Consider the following 15,212-nt stretch of genomic DNA (forward strand, 5'->3'; position numbering starts at 1 on the left):
ACTTTAAGCAAATCGGAAAATCTTACTACCGTGAATGAAGTGGATTGGAGAGCGATCTATCGACTGCCTTACAGGGCGGTGCGCAATTTCAAAAAAGATTACTTTCAAGTTTACGGCCCTTTGAACTCTCATTTATACCACTTCTGTGATTGGGCTCATATATTAGATAAGGAATGGATATGATTTTTCTACTTCTGATAATTTCTTTGGTCAATTCATGGAAATCTGCCATCGTGTTAACTCTACTATTCTCTAAACCAAGTACTATATCATCAACTGCAGGGAGAGTATCCCACACGCCTGTTCCTTCTATTATAAATCACATTTCCAGTTAGATGTTGAATATTATATTAGCAAGAAAAATGGTATGTGTACATTATTTAATGATTTTTTATGTAATTCCTTATATTCTATCATTGTAAAACATGTTGTATTACTTGATGAGAAATCTTATTATTACTACTACTATAGATTACAATATTTCAGATTTTTTAAGTAAACTAAAAAGTACTTACTGTTTTCACCGGTAAAGTAAGATATGTACACTTACGTTATACAGTATCGTTCTCTGTTCAGTATATCTATAAGCTACGCATACAACATTCCTACTGATAGTACCTCGCTAATACCCTGCAGTAATAGAATAACACCCTCGATAAGAGTTATATGGTTCAATGGTTACAATCGAGTTTACTAAATTATAACAGCTTTGCTGACAATAGGTCAACCAATGCACTACAAATATGTTTACCACCGATGGAAGCGCCTTCTCTTTGTTATATATGTGTGTAGGCTTTCGAGATTAAAAGCAAGCCTAAAGGAACTTGACCTCATTTGGTATAGGAACGTAATAGTTAAAAGATATTTACTTCCATGGCTTGTTTTCTTGTTTTTAGTGTTACCGAATTAACCTAATTATTTCATTAAGGTAAAAAAAGTGGTATACTGCTCAGCGCGGTAGCTGTTTAACACGGTTCTGTATGTGCATTATATACATGCGAATTCGTCCTGATATATATATATATATACACATATATACACATATATATAAATGAAAATCGTAATGAGTTGGAAAATCAAGAACAGTGAAAAAACTTTCAGCCTCCACCGGGATTCGAACCACGGGCCTCCCGCTCTGTACGCGGACACCCTAACCACTAGGCTATGGACGCTGATTGCATGTCCAGAGGTCCGAAACCGGTAAGGAAGATCGTAATTCCACTGTAGGCGTTTGTCACCTATATCGAACAATACTAGTTCTGTTTTTGGTGACATATTTTGCCTTACTCTAGAGATCAAACATGATGCTATCCAACTCGAAAATCATTTGTGATTCCTAAAGCCGGATCTCGAAAGAGATACTTTGAACAGACTTTATGTTAATGCAATGGAGGTAAACGACAAAGGCAAATGAATATATATAAATGAAAATCGTAATGAGTTGGAAAATCAAGAACAGTGAAAAAACTTTCAGCCTCCACCGGGATTATATATATATATATATATATATATATATATATATATATATATATATATATATATATATATATATATATATATATATATATTTATATATATATATATATATATATATATATATATATATATACAGGCGCGTATCCAGGATTTTCTAACCCGGGGGGCGCGAATTACTATCTAAGCGGAGCGCCACCATCGGTTGGCGCGCAGCGTACAAGAAAATTTCTGGTTTTGATACCCCTCAGATCACCGGAAATGGCACATCTCGGACTTGAAAATGACCAACCAGATGTACACTTTTACCTGAGAACCAAGTATTTCCCAATAGTTTTCTTTCCAACCATAACCTTTTTGAAGATTGTCACCAGTCACACATCATGTTCGACCTGATCGCATCTCCTGTGGATCATTGCTTTTGTAGGTGATTCTACGTCGCGGTCCACAATACCCGACAGCCCCACTTTTCAAGGTTTTCAGCCCATCAGAATTTGAAAATTCACATTTCTCGTGAATAAATTCACTTCAAAACATACCCATAATGTTGCAAAAAAATGTCATCTATGGACAACCAATATAGAAAAACCTCCTTGAACCACTAACAGACCGGTCAAAATTACACTAGTAGAGGGAAGTATGATGAAGAATGTTGGTGAGGAAATTTTCGAAAATTCAGACACACTAATTTATTGGTGTAGAAATATTAAAACCTCTTATAACGGCTATTATAAAACTTGGTTGAGGGAAATGAAAAAATAGCAGATATTTCCTTCAACCGAACAATACACACATAGGCGTAGGAGGCAGGGGCTCATACTGAAAGAAAAATAAATTGCAATGATGTAGCTAAAGGAAATGAATAGTTTAAAAAATATCTCCTTGATAATTAAAATAAAGTTGTAAGCTTGGCCGACTAATTCGACATTACTAATGTAAAAGAGAATTTGACATAATTGGACCTCCATGCTTTTTCTCCATCTACATAAGACATTTCGTTGTTTACAGCATCCCGCGGTATACTGCGCAATTTCCACGAACCGTACGGTACACAATGACATGCGAGGTAATAACCGATGCTTACTTATATGATATTGATGTTAACGTGTTAAACGCGCGTAGCGCGCGAAAAATTTAGGTTATATTTTTCGGGTAAAGTCGTTACAGTCCCCAAAATCAAATGGGTTACAATGACTACCCACATCGACAGTTTTGAGGCTGTTCATCCTGGAACCTCGATTTTCATGCTCACTGATATATGATGTGATATGCTGCTGTGTGGTTTACAAATTCGAACAGGCGCGTAGCGAATACTTTGCCAAGGGAGGGGCGAAGCCTGTAGGCAAACTATCTAAGCGTAGCGCCACCACGAGTTGGCGCGAAGCGTACAAGAAAATTTTGGCCGAAAATGCCTCCCAGATCGCTGGATATGACACTTCCACTGCCTTGTAAGTTGCATCTAAGCATTTTCTATTTTGAATTTACTAGCGATATCATAAAAAAAAATATGCTCGGGGGGCGGTCGCCCCCTTCCCGAAATGCGTCATGTTCTCCGACGACTCCGACCAGCCACAGTTGGTTTCATAGCACAATGGTTTAAGGCGGTCATACACACACACACGCGTTATGGTAGACCATACATAGTATATATATAGATACATTAGTGAGAGAGGAAAAATGGAAACGTCAAAAATGGAGTTGTCGGTGAAAGGGGTAGGTTGATGCGCCCGCCCCTTCCGACATCCTCGATCCGTCACTGGCTACCCTGTGTATGGATCAGCGCTGTAATGATGTCACTGTTCGTCTTTCTCTTCCCGGTGTCTTGGCATATTTATTCTACTCCCTCCTCTATTTTCTCTCCTTCTTCTTTTTCTTTTCCCTTCCTTCCTCCTCCTCTTTTCCCCCTCTTTTTTCCTTTTTTTCTTCTCTTTTTTTCCTCTCCTCTTTTTCTTACCCGGGGGGCGCGCGCCCCCAACGCCCCCCTGGATACGCACCTAATATATACATATATATATATAAATGAAAATCGTAATGAATTGGAAAATCAAGAACAGAGAAAAAACTTCCAGCCTCCACCGGGATTCGAACCCGGGCCATATATATATATATATATATATATATATGGCCCCTCCACCGGGATTCGAACCAGGGCCATATATATATATATATATATATATATATGGCCCGGGTTCGAATCCCGGTGGAGGCTGGAAGTTTTTTCTCTGTTCTTGATTTTCCAATTCATTACGATTTTCATTTATATATATATATATATATTTATAAGTTGAATTATATATATATGGATTATATATATATATAAACTTGGATGGAAATATAACATTGGCAGTACGGTGTATAATTTATATATAAAGTGAATACTCCTAATTGTAAATTTGATTACTCTTCTGGTACTTATTGGCATAGAGTTATTAAAGAAAGTAAAAATAAGTTTTGGAAAGGTGTTTTTCCAGCCTGGAAGGATTTCACCAATTTGCTCAAGCCCCAAAATATTCTTTTATTTTTATTTTATTTCAACTTTATTTTAAGAGGGTAGCTCGTTTAGCAATAGCTAATCTTTCACGAGGCCCTCTGATAAGACATATAATAATTTAAATGTATGAACATTTAAGAATTCATGATTTTTTTAAGTTCCAGTATTTTGCACAACGAAAAATATTAAGGTGGGTAATATATGCATTTTGTATAAAGATTGGCAAAGACATGGTATGTTATATGTTAACGATCTGATAAACTCTAAGGGTGAGTTCTTATCTGCTGATGAGATTTATACAAAATATGATGTGAGAACAAATTTTCTTCACGTGCATGGTATTAAAAAAGCAATAGAGAAATCCTTTTCTGGTCTATGAGGCCAGATAAATAATTCTCTTGCACTCCCATTTCAAGGCTTTCATATTAAAAATGTTTTTATGGATCCAAAAAAGGTTTTATAATATTTTATTAACAAATAATAAGGTCCAATATAAATGATTTCACAAATGGAACATGCTCTTGTCCCCAATTTTGTCTGAAGTAGATTGGTATAAGGTGTGCTCATACATATGGAAATGTACTTCTGAGGTGAAGCTCCGTTGGTTCCAATTTCGTCTTCTTAACAGAATTTTAGGGACAAATACTCTCATGGTTAAAATTGGCAAAACCATTGATCCATTGTGCACTTTTTGTGGGGTGGCAGATGAGAGTTGAATTCATTAATTTTGGGAATGCAGCTTCACTCAGAAAGTATGGAGGGATTTTCAAATCTGGGTTCAAATTAAATTGAAAATCAATATTGTAGTTAGTAAACAGCTTGTTCTGTTTGGAAATTATTTGTACAAAGACTATGTGTTTAATAACATCCTTCTGGTTCTGAAATTTTGTGTTTACAAAAGTAAGGTTAAAAATGAGGGACCTTCCTTTTACTATGGTAAAGTTGATTTAAAGAATTTTTATTTAAAAGAAAAGTTTATGTATCAAACTAGTTGTAAGCAAAATGCTTTTGATATCAGATGGCATAAGTGGAAATCTTTATTTGAAGTTTAATGATTTATTTTTTTGTTGTCATTAATATTGACTATTGTTTGGACTCTTGTTGGAATGATAATAAAAAAAAATTAAAAGAGGGAGGGACAAAGCTTGTAGGCACGAAGCGCGAAGCGCAAAAGAAAATTTCGGCCGTGAAATGCCTCCTTGATTGCTGGAAATGGCACTTCCCGGGCCTTGTAAGTTGCATCTAAGCATTTTCTATTTTGAAATTACTAGCGATATCATAAAAAATACAAAAAATATGCTAAGAAAAAACTATGCCACCAAATATTGGGGGGATAGATACTATATCCCTCACCCCGCCCCCCCCCCCCATGATCACCGCCCATGTATGTCATCTTCCTACATTCAAAATTTGTCGTTATTTGGTGGCGCTTCCATTCAACTGTTTACTGCTTACTTTACAGAAACTAGATGGCACTCTTTGTGTATTATCCTCCTTTGCCTATATATACTATGCTGTCCATATGAACATTTCAAAGGTAGTAAATGTGAAAGGAAACTGTGTGCTATCATTGGAAATATATTGGCAAACCATGTCTGCCCCACGGGTAGAACTTAAAACTCTGTTACTAAGAAACCTCGCTGCATGTAGTCTTTGACGATTACTGTCCAAAGTAGATTGCCAAGTGTCGAAATTGGCAAAAGACTGTTGTGTGACTATATAAATAAAACAAAGCAGTGAGCTTTACTGAGCGGATATAGATAGCTATACCTCCTTCATCTACTATAGAGTCTGCTGTATTGTTTCAAGTTGTTGCTAAAATGTAGGAGTTGTGCTTCAAACACCTCGGGCTCCTCCCCCCCCCAACACCACCCCACCACCACGGTACATTGAGCTATACTGATATAAGTGGGGTTGCCCACCCCCATACCACCCCACCATCCCGGCACATTGAGCAATACTGATATAAGTGGGCTTGTAATGATCGATGTATCAAAAATAGAAAATATACAATCAGAAGGACTGATACTAATAAGTCCATCGCACACAGTAAGTTAGCCTTGGATATATAGAGTCAGTGGCGTAGCCAGACTTTTCCATCTGGGGGCCAAAGGGGGGGGGCGAAGGGTCTGATTGGTGGGGCAGACTAAGCTAGTACAAAAGACATACCAAACAGTTTACATGACAAACTGTGGCAAATCGGGTATTGTGTTAGCAATGTAGGGTACAGATGGTCACTCTAGTTAGCTGACGTTTTATGTTATTTCCACATAGGTATTATTAACGATAAAACAGATCACTGAAAAAGTCATCGATAAATTCTCTTTAAAAATCTGAATAGACTATGCTCTTTCTGTCAGTATTCAAAGATGATCAGCATGATGTCCGACTTGCCTGGGAGTGTAACCACCCCCCCCCCCAATCAACAAAAGATGTTATCATTCCCCCTTCGGGCCCTTCTTTTGCACTTTCTAGGGCTCACTCAAACAGTCTAGCGAAGGTTAATTCGCCTATTCTGATGACTGTCTGCGAACTTATCGACGAATTTCGCGCCCTATTTACAAGGTGACCATATTTTCGTGACTGAAATCAGGGACATTTATTGCGTGACTGATATGGGGGAGGGGTTTAAGGGAAGGGGCTGTCCCCAATTTTCAAGTACCTAAGGTGCTTAGATGTAAAATGGTGATACTTTGAAGCACTTTCTAAATCAATTTTATTTTCAAAAATGTAGCTTTTTCTTAAATGAAATCCACTTACTTTACGTGGTTCTTTGAGAGCTTGTGATTTGCTCATGCTCACACTATAAGTGTCGTTGTGTCGCCGTAGTTGCCATTTATACGGTCGAAAGAGTGCTAGGCTAGATCGATCAATATTTTTAACAGTGTTTCCCCTTACACTGGCCCACCTGAAATACTGGTTATAAGTTCCATTCTGCGACTGCACACTTGACTAAATTTTGTTTTTACAATTATTTCACTAATAATGTGGGATATTTTCGAAATTCCTGAACATTTTGACGAATCGGCGACATTTTCGGGGACACTTGTTCATCGGGGACAGCACACTGTAATCGGGGACTGTCCCCGAAAATCGGGGACGTCTGGTCACCTCGGGCCTATGAGCTCACTAGAACACAAACGTATATAGACTACTAGGCTGTTCTGTGTTGAATGTACCTAACCAAGAAACACATCGTGATTGGTCGCGTAGGCGTAGCAAAACATGTTGTAAGTTTCAGTCAAAATGCAAATTGTTTCTAAATACTGTGATATTCATTCTGCCATACACGTCACTCACGTGTGAATCATTTCGGAACACAATCGGGATCAGGGATAACCTTGTGAACATAAACTGAACGTAGCCTCCGCTTGTGAGTGCCGCGGAGACCGTTTAATTAAATTGCCAACCCGTTTCCACATTTGACAATACAGAGACGGCACGGTGGCGTTTTTTGCGCTGCTGCTTGGGTCAAATTCTTTTTCAAGGCAATGTTCCCATGGAAGTGATTTTTATTTTGGCCAACCAATTCCGCAGATAGAGAATTAGGTAAAAGGTAAAGAATAAAAATTGCATAAAAACCATGGTAATATGCACATAGGCCCAGCAACATATTTAGTGTGCATTCAAGTTTTTTTCTCAGTCAATAATTCCATTTGGGGGCAAGTGGGGGGGCAAGCATTTCAACTGGGGGGGGGGGGGGGGGGGGCTCCCGCCCCCTGCCCCCCCCCCCCCGCTGGCTACGCCACTGTATAGAGTACAGTATACATGGAAAACACTGACCTTTAATTTATTACTATTGGTTAGGATTACATGTTTACAACATCAGTACAAATAATAATCATATCATCTGCTAACAGAAACACGGTAAATGACAATGTTCTATGTAAAATGTGAATGTTTTCATAATAGCCTCTTCCACATGGATTCTAGCGTTTGCAGGTTGGATATAAGGTTAACCTACAGAATATGATACTAGACATTGGCTCAGTGGCGGAGATTTCTTGTCAGAAGTGGGGGGGGGGGGGTTGCAGGCCATTGATGAAATAAAAAGTCATAACTGCTGGCTCACTATCTAAGTGAAGCGCCACCATAAGTTGGCGCGAAGTGCACAAGAATTTTTTGGCAAATATTGCCTCCCAGATTGCAGTAAATGGCACTGCCCAGGCCTTGAAAACTTGCATTTAACCAGTGGCGTATGCAAGTTTTCTAACCCGGGGGGGGGGGCGCGTATTACTATCTAAGCGGAGCGCCACCATTGGTTGGCGCGCAGCGTACAAGCAAATTTGTGGTTTTGGTACCCCCAGATCACCGGAAATGGCACTTCTCGTGATTGAAACTGACCAACCATATGTACACTTTTGCCTGAGAACCAAGTTTGTTTTCAAATACTTTCTTTCTTATCTATAACTTCGTCACCAGTCACACATCATGTTCGACTTCATCACATATCCTGTGGATCATTGCTTTTGTAGGTGATTCTTCATCGCGGCCCACAATATCCGTCAGCCCCACTGTTCAGAATTTGAAAATTCACAATTCTCGTGAATAAATTCACTTCAAAACATACCCATAATGTTGCACAAAATATCATCTATGGACAACCGATATAGAAAAACCTCCTTCAAACCCTAACAGACGGGTCAAAATTGCACGAGTATGATGAGGTATGATGAAGAATGTTGGTTAGGGAATTTTCGAAAATTCAGACGGCTACTAAAAAATTTCGTTGAAGGAAATAAAAATATACCAGATATTTCCGAAACCGAACACTACACACATCGACAGTTTTGAGCATGGGCGCAGATCAGTCTTGGATAATGGTGGGGACGCGTGTCTGTTCTATGACACTATCTAAGCGGGGCGCGACCATGGGTTCGCGCGTAGCGTACGATTTTTTTGGGCAAATATACCTCCCAGATCGCCGGAAATAACACTTCCCAGACCTAATGATGCTCCTAAACCTCCTTAAGTTTTAGATCTCATGGCTTAGAAATTTAGTTTGGAGAAATACATGGGCATCTGCAGAAAGAAAATCAGGGGACAAATAATCCAAGTAGACTTTTGTATATACGATGGGTCTGGGGTCCTCTCCCAGAAAACAAATATAGACTACCGCAAATGCGATTTCCGTCCTATATTTAACAACTGTGGATAAAATACAATAAAATGAGAACTTCTGCATGTCATTTGCACAATGCTGGATCAAGCTGCGCCAAAGTTCAATACAGGGGAACTTGAAATGCAGCTATTGGTCAAGACAAATTGGCGGGGACACGGTATATCATGTCCCCACTACTGAAAAAGTTGGTGGGGACGCGTCCCGCTGTCCTCACCAGGATCTGCGCCCATGGTTTGGAGGCTGTTTATCGTGGAATGCCATTTTCATGCTCAATGATATGATGTGATATCTGCTGTTTGCTTTACAAATTCGAATAATTTTGTCACTGTTCCTCTTTCTCTTCCCGTTTTCTTGCCGTATTTTCTACTCCATCCTTTTCTCCTTTTCTCTCTTTCTTCTTTTTCTTTTCCTTCCTTCACCTCGTTGAAGTTGGCAAGTGTATACAGTTCCAAAGCTATTCAACAGCAACAAAACGTTATTTTGTGTATGTCTGTTGTGGGGTGAAGTTAGCGCTATGAGCTACAAGTTCCAATGCGCAAGGTGGGGGAAGGGGCTAGAAATAATGTGTGGGTCAATTCTAACTCGGTTTTCGGTCGTTAATTGTTTATGCAGCCTACCAGGTAAAAGGTTGAAATGACTTTTACAATTTCAAATTTAATAATTTGATTTATTACGCCATTTGGAGCACATAACTTAGGCTATAACAGAACATTACTGGCAAAAACTAGGGGGTTGATTGTGTGGGCTAACCCCCCCCCCTCTTCAAAAAGTGGGGGTTAAAACCCCCCACCCCCCCCTGTTTCTCCGCCACTGCATTGGCTAGCAGACGAAATTACTAGCTGCAAATGTAAAATAAATACTTGAAAGAGCAGGTAATTAGCTAAGACTAAAAATGACTGGATGTATAACATTAACACCAGTACTGTTAATTAATCTGAATGACTTAACTATTCAGAAATTACAGTCTGATGAAAATATAATAGTATGTTTGCTGTAAAGGTTTGTTTCGTCATATTATCATTCATAACATTTACAAGCGTACAATACGTGTTGAGCACTGGGCCGATAAGTAAACAGAAAACCTAATATATTTATCTGAGTAATAATACACTATTTACTAAATTTATGTCAATACAAAGAGCAGGATTTTTAGGACTTTTTCTGAATTCTTATGTTTCTTTTCCTTTTCGGTTAACCTTTTAAGCGGATGGACCGCAATAAATGTGGTATGACAACTTTAATCCTACTTATTTGATCGCCATATACCAGCAACCTCATTTACAAACGGCGCCCCCTTTTTCATTTCATGATTTATGCACCACAGACGTTATATCAAAATCAGACTATATGCTTCTTTTGTGATGTTGGAATAAAGATATTGTTTGCGTAAATGTTAATGGATACTAATACTGTGTGTGTGTATGTATGTGTTTCAGGGCTGATGGATTAAAGAGTGGTGTTTCGTGAGGAAGTGTTGTTACATAGCGATTTTGTATGGGCCCTTGTTGATGGATTGTAATATTTTGTATTGAAGTGTTGATGACTAGTAGTAGTATTTTTTTTTTTCATTGTTTATGAATAACAACATTGTGTATTTCAGTGTTGGATGTTTCATGGTTGTCGGATAGTCATATTTCGTGTGTCATGTTTTATACATAGCATAATATGTAATTTAGTGTTATTAGAGAGAAATACTGTGTGTTTTGGTGTTGATGGATGGATGGAAATACTGTGTGCTTCACTGTTGATGGATATAGTAAGTCTTATATTGTGTGTTTCAGTGTTGTTAGATAGTAATATTGTGTTTCAGTGTTGTTAGATAGTAATATTGTCTGTTGCTGGGTTGATGGATGGTAATTTTGTGTGTTGTTGATGGATGGTAATAATGTGTGTTGTTGATGGTTCGTAATAATGCGTGTTCCAGTGTTGATGAATACTTATATTTTGTGTTGATGGGTTGAGGGACTGAGTAATATTGTGTATTTCAGTGTTGATGAAAAGCTGTACCGAAAGTGTTTCAGTGTTGACTGACAGTTATACTAGGCGTGATGGATGCAACATATAATGATATCGTGTCGAGAAGGAGAAAGAGAACCAAGAATATAGCTAAGTTTACCTTAGTTATTTCAAAGTTTCAATGCGGTTTTCATTGATCAGAAGGAAAGAACAAAATAAAAATGTTGCACTCTTATATAATATTTGATTACAAGTCTGACTGATCTTGCAAGAGTCAGTACATGCAGGGATCCCCTGTACTCACTGCAGTTTATAAATGTTGATAGATATAAAGTAATCATAAACAAACACTGTATTAATGTGTTGGGTACGAGCAGTGGCGGAGCTAGGGGTATTGGTCAAGGGGGCGAGAATGGTCTGTAGGGGCGCTTTCGACACTATCTAAGCGGAGCGCCACCACAGGTTGTCGCGGAGCGTACAGACATTTTTTTAGTAAAGATACTCCCTAGATCGCCGGAAATGACCCTTTCCTTGCTTACTAATTTGCAGATAAACGAAGAATAAATAGGTGTCGTCGCCAACAAAATGTGACAAATGTCAATAGGTAGATGAGAGCGCAATAAAAAAGTATATAATCGCGAATAAGTAAAACGTGGTAAAAAGCTGAAAAGGGCGCCAGCAGTCCATTTGAGTCCGTCAGGGGGGGGGGGGGGGGGATCTACCTCCCTGACTGTATGGACGCTCCGCCACTGGGTATGAGTTGTCCCATTAACGGCCAATCAATTCAAATTACCCCCCGGTTAGACTCTCATTATGGCAGGCTATTGCATGACTGTTCAGGATTGTTAAAATTATCATCTTTTATTTGTTATGTATTGATTGCATGCATTATTAGGATGGGTTTTACTATAAGGTCCTATCGTTCAATAACCTAGATCGACTCTACATTGGGGATGTCTATTGCAAATGCCTCAAACTTTGTCAGTTGTAAATCTAAACATGTTGCGCAAGTTCAAGAGTTTACTATGTTACACTGATCCCGCGTAATAATATAGCCCATACTATCAATAATACACATTATATATAAATATATATATATATATATATATATATATATATATATATTAATAATATGTATACTTAATAAATCGATATTGGACTACGTTATACGTCTAAATATAATTGGTCGTTCAGGATCGAATAAACAGGTGTATTAATCGAATACACAGGGGTATCAGAATAAATTTATAAATGTAGAAACATTAATATGTAATTATATTACATCAGAATGGACAGATGAGTCTTAATTCAAACACTAAGTAAGGGGTGCGTTTGGGTACAACCCATCCAATATTACGTAACATTACATGAGTTAAACTTGCGTACAATTTAGGTTTCACATATAGCGAATGTTTAACAGTCAAATCGGAAACACGTTGAATGAAACCACTAATTTCAGCTGATTGCGGGTCAACATCAAGTTGATAGTAGGCTATTTGAACAAAGTAACCGGTGAGTATGAACTAGAGTAGTCAATGGTAACTATTTATCACTCATTAATTATGTAGAAACAATCAGGAACGAATATGACAGAAATACATTCCGCCAATTCTTGTCATTTATAGTATTTCCGGTTCGATTTGTATTTTGTTCAAAATCGACATTTCTGACATCATACAGTCTCAAAGGACCACGTCGCTGGAGTTACACCGGGTCAATTAACCTACATTGCAGACAATTTTGAGATGAATTCCTTTTTATGACATGTAATTGAATGCTTAAAATCGCTACGAGCTAACCAGAAATATCTCGATCTCTACCCTCTCTATAAGTCATGAGATAAATTTTTAAGATATTGTTATTCCCATTTCGAGCATGTTTTATTATGCGTTTTAAATTGCTACGAAAGCAGACAAAATATCTGAATTGTTGCAAATGATTGGAGAGTCAGGGCTCTGTACCTGGACCCAGCGGGGTCTTTGGCGACCCTCTGCACTCACAGTAACAGTTTTCACAGTCCCAAACACACATGTGTGTATGCAGTTGTGATGATTAACAAATTAGCTCTTTCTCTCAGTTGCTTTTCGTAACCACTGCAGTCGGTCTCACAAAGTGTCAGTCGGTATTTTAAAATGGTCAAATCCCCCCCCCCTTGAAATGTGTTATATGTAACCCCCCTCCCCCCCTTACCACCACCACCACCTTTCTCCCCGTGTTTTATTTGTGGGACACCCCGTGTTTTATTTATGGGACACCCCGTGTTTTATTTATGGGACACCCCGTGTTTTATTTATGGGACACGACTATTTGTAAGTCAGTAAGACAAAACGTTAAACCGAACGCAATAGATAGACTGGTATATCTTCAAGTCATGGCACATTGCGTAAGGAAGTGTCTTATATATATACACGAATGTAACAGATTCAACGAACTACTTGAAAAGGATCTGGTAAAATAAATTATATTTAAAGGATGAATTTAGACGCAGTATTAATTTTAATATATGCAGTTGTTGACCGTTCAAAAGCACAATAATAGTCCAAGTTGTATTTCTATATCACTTTTATTTAGTTTTTCATCAATGAAAGTGGCTGGACTAATTAGACTAAGACACAAATTGTACAATTGGGCGGGGTATCGGCAATTACTTTATTGTGAACAAATCATTTATGAGCAGGACGACATGTACGAAGGAGGTGATGGGTAAACCTAAAATAAACTGTTGAATTTTGTTGTCGGACCCATTCCTCTTGTTTTATATATATTTGGTTTAATATCACATTAATGTGGCCGATGTTTGTAAGAGTAACAGGAAACATACTGAAACCAAAGCATTTAACATATGTTTAAGATAATGTTACACATAATCTCGATCAAAACGTGAAGATTGGTGATGAACGAATCAACGTATATATTTGGTGCTAGACGGCAGAATATAATATGGCCCGCTTTGGAATATTATCTTCATGTTACGTTATTCCTACCCCCCCCTCCCCTCCCCTCGATGTAGAATGCGTATACAGAGAATTGTTAACAGAAGAGAGCTTGTACTACGGTACATGCTATCAACTTCACGATCTTTCATCATGGTTAGGTGTCGGTGAACTAAACCATTCATTCAAGTCAATCACCGTCTTAGCCATTGTTACTTATACACCCCCCCCCCACAGTGGCGTACGCGTATTATGCCCCTATCTAAACCATTGCTATAAACCATCCTCCACCTTTGAAATCATATCCATGTCAGTGCTTCACCATTCCACTCTGCTGTTCTCACAGCAATGTGCTCAGAATACTGAGTATGCTTGAGAAAATACAAATGACTTCGTCTAGAACACGACATAGGGAAGCAAGTTGTTGTGCATATAGACAAGTAATGGAGAATGATGTATCCGTAGTGGACAAGATACAGTAATGGATTATTTACATAAATCTTTGGATCAAAAGCAACCTATCAGTTAGTTGCATTGTTTTTAATGTAAATGGGGAACTGAATCTACGAATCGCGGTGCACAGTTTTCATCCAATTAAATGCCATTTTAGCGACATTTTCAATTGAAGCTTTTATATTTTGTACAAAATGTAAACAATCCTGACAGACGCCATAGATGCATGTTAACTACTTTGTATTCCATATATTTCACTCCATTGTTTTGACCTTGTGTTGAGTAAGGCCCTCACTTTTCACTTGAAGCGTTTGTACAACACCAAGGAACTTGAGTGTGTTCACTTTATATCCATCCACTTTTGGAAGCAGAAGACTTCACTGAAACGTGCAACAAAACCATAACATTGTTTAGTTGTGCATCTACGACATGACATGTTTTCAAATGAAATCTCGCAAATGACATGTAGGAATTGCAAAACAATTTTCACCAGCAAGCTTGTGCCGTATTTCTCTTTTGATGCCAAAAGTTTACCTTTAAACTATCCGTTTATTATTCCCTATTTCTCATGTGCAATTAATTATCTTTCATCTAGCATATTTCAACCTAATTTCTGGTCAGTAGACGACGGTCATTGGGCACTTACTCTGTAATACGATTGAAAGATAAGTGTCCCCACTGCGAGAGGATGTATGAGCTGTCACTCAGACAAATCCGTTCCCTCTCTTCTCTTGTAATCTGTCACGCTAGCAGGACAATGGCCTAACAGGAGGTAGGTGGTGGG

At 38.2% G+C, this 15,212-nt stretch overlaps 1 protein-coding gene across 2 annotated transcripts in view; it reads right to left on the bottom strand.

The window, feature by feature from the left end:
- Positions 1–694, bottom strand: part of LOC139982884 (sushi domain-containing protein 2-like) — a 40,468-nt gene extending 39,774 nt beyond the window's left edge. Inside the window, exon 1 of one of the 2 annotated variants that reach the window (XM_071996039.1) lies at positions 551–694. The gene's annotated coding sequence lies outside the window, so the exon portion shown is untranslated. Of the gene's footprint in view, positions 1–515 lie in introns of both variants that reach the window. The other variant, XM_071996038.1, reaches the window with a different exon arrangement.
- Positions 695–15,212: the final 14,518 nt, after the last annotated feature.

Source organism: Apostichopus japonicus, chromosome 16, assembly GCF_037975245.1.
Source record: "Apostichopus japonicus isolate 1M-3 chromosome 16, ASM3797524v1, whole genome shotgun sequence".
In the NCBI taxonomy this organism is placed as follows: Eukaryota; Metazoa; Echinodermata; class Holothuroidea; order Aspidochirotida; family Stichopodidae; genus Apostichopus; species Apostichopus japonicus.